Source organism: Austrofundulus limnaeus, unplaced genomic scaffold (genome assembly GCF_001266775.1).
Source record: "Austrofundulus limnaeus strain Quisiro unplaced genomic scaffold, Austrofundulus_limnaeus-1.0 Scaffold1202, whole genome shotgun sequence".
Taxonomy (NCBI): Eukaryota; Metazoa; Chordata; class Actinopteri; order Cyprinodontiformes; family Rivulidae; genus Austrofundulus; species Austrofundulus limnaeus.
In genome coordinates this window covers 36,976-39,490 of record NW_013953604.1, presented here as the reverse complement: position 1 = coordinate 39,490, position 2,515 = coordinate 36,976, and the positions used below count along the sequence as shown (strand labels likewise).

The window sequence follows — 2,515 nt, the reverse complement described above, 5'->3', positions numbered from 1 at the left end:
TCATAATATTTCAGGCAGAGAAGAACTGCAAGAAACTTTTGATGGAAAAAAATAACTGGAAAAAGTAGCTTGCATTAAGACAACATAATAAATTTTCGTTACAAGATGGTAAAGGCAGCACAATTTATAATGTTTGTTAGTTTTTTTATTTTGCAAATTTTAAAGATTTGTAAAATAATAACAATATTAATAAACAAAAATTTGGATTTGTTATGTAGTAGATTTTCAACATTTCAGGACATGGCAAATCAAACAAATAAAATAAAAAAACATAAATAAATCATAAAGATTGTCATTTATGCTGTGTTGCTGTGATGTGGGTGAGTAAACCAAGTTCGACCATGGTGCAATACTTGATCTAGGGCATGATACAGCACTCGGATTGGAGCTGCTAACATTTCAACTGAGGGAAGAGAAAATAAGATGAACAAAATTATTAGAACATAAAATCAAAAGAAATACTATTGTTTTCCACAAAAAAAAATATTCAGATACAATCCATTTCATCCCAATCGTGTTTAATTGAGTACTCTACAGCAAGAACAGTTCTTATCCATCCAAAATGCAATTCCAAATATTTGTCTTTAAAATGTGCAAAATCTTATAATCTATCAAAAAGACAAATACAGGTGTAAGGTTTATGTGTTGTGGTGTATTTTCATGTACCGTGCCTTTAAGACACGGGCGCGCGCTTCAGGGCGTGTGCGCGCCTTTTGTTTAGAGTCCAGCTTAACATCACGCTGTTAGGACCCCTCTTCCATCTCTCTCGCTGAATAAACATGTCCAAAGCTGAAGATATTGTCTTTTTTCCAGTCCTGTGTTAGCTGAAGAGTTTCTTTAACAGTMAAAAAGGTTCCAGCAAGCAGACGACGACAAGACGCTATCTGATTTTCATCAACCCAGAGGAGCAGCAAGCAGCAGCCACCAGACGAGGGGAGACGAAGAGGGTCCAGCGGGGAACATCCAGCTCGCTGACAGCCTCAGATGAACTGAAAAGAACTCAACAAAATGGCGTCACGAACCAGGCCTGCACAGTCTTAAGGTTAATATTGAACTAACGGGGGTAATATTGGCCATATTTACTTCTGTTTATTTGATTTTTAAGCCTCAGACTCAGGGCGGTTCAGTGAGGTTTGTCGGCTTTTCACAGCGTTGGGCTCCGTGTAATTTCTGGTTTTTTGTCATTGTTTTGTTTTGTATTGTGTGTTGAACCTTGCTAATTTATTTATTTTTTTGATGTGTCGCCCGCCACAGAGATTGTGCGTTCTCTGGTGGTTTATGAGTTAAAGTGCGCGTACTAATGAAGAAAAGTGTGGAGTTGCAACTCTAAGTGTTGTGTGTTAGCCGCTACTCCGTGGCTAATGAAACGGGTCGGTCGCAGAGACGTCTGTGCTGCCTCGGTTGGCTACTGGTAGGGAGCGGTTGTACGAAGCCGTTCAGCCTAGATTTTTTGTTAGCTTGCCCGGATAAAGTACCCGGTTGCAGTTTTCTTTTGAGGCCTAAGATCTGTTTAATTCCGATGGAAAAAGGCCGGGGAGGTAATAAAAAACTGGGTGGTGGAAGCTCCGTCGAATAATGGTAGTTTAAAGGGGACACGTCAGGGATTTTTTGTTGGTTTTTTTATTTCTGTTCAAGCAAGGAGTACAGATCTGTGTGTTGTCTGTCCTAAATGTGTTTTATGTTAAATGTGGGGTTTTCATGTTTTTTCTGTTTATTTTTGTGAATTGCCTTGGCATAATTGGGCTGGAACCAAATTGTGTGGGTGCAAAGTTTTTTTTCTTGCTGCAATTTCCTTTGTCCTGTCTAAAAGTGATTTATTGCTGGAAAGCTTCAGGAGTGGGGGTTGTTTTTCTGCTGCTGTGAGAGCATCTGGATTGCATTAACCTGTTTTTTTTTTCTCTCTCTATCTGTGGTTCTTTGTTAGGAGCGCCTCCTGCTGGTGAGAGAGACTACTCCTGCTGCAGGACTGAGCTGTGGCTGCTCCATTTTCTTTTGATCAGGCGAGTGATTCTGTTCTATCCACAAACTAAAAAAAAAAAAAAGAAAAAGAGAGAAACAAAGCATTATCTTTGTGACCGTTTCAATTTCATTTCACGGTCAAAGGGAGGTATGTGGATACAAAGTTGGGTTCAAACTCTAGTTGAAAAATTGCTTTATTGAAAGAAAGAAAGAACAGAGTTGATTTGTAGTTTTTGGTATAGTTTCATTTTATTTTATTTTATTCGGAGGTACATTGATCAACCTTGGCCAGAAATAGGGACATTTAATTTGTCAGTCATCGAAACTATAAAAACTTTAATAAGCACACACAAAGCACATCAAAAAGCAGGAAAAAGTGGCATAAAAAGGAAGATGAAACGTGAAAGGGAGTTAGCTATGTTACAACTTTTTCATGATGAAGGCAAAGTTAGGATAATGGCATGGAAGGGGGGAGAGACTGATGAAAGTGTTAAGGAGAAGATGTTAACACCATCTAAAGAAAATGGTCTACACAAAGATCAGAACACTGATAAGA

At 38.5% G+C, this 2,515-nt stretch overlaps 1 protein-coding gene and 1 long non-coding RNA gene across 2 annotated transcripts in view; both read left to right on the top strand.

Moving 5' to 3' along the window:
* Positions 1-2,515, top strand: part of LOC106534539 (extracellular calcium-sensing receptor) — a gene marked incomplete at its 3' end in the record, with an annotated part of 40,340 nt that overhangs the window by 7,243 nt on the left and 30,582 nt on the right.
* On the top strand, positions 783-2,335 carry LOC106534540 (uncharacterized). Its single transcript, XR_001312361.1, has 2 exons — positions 783-1,042; positions 1,925-2,335. It is a non-coding gene; the product is annotated as an uncharacterized LOC106534540 (long non-coding RNA).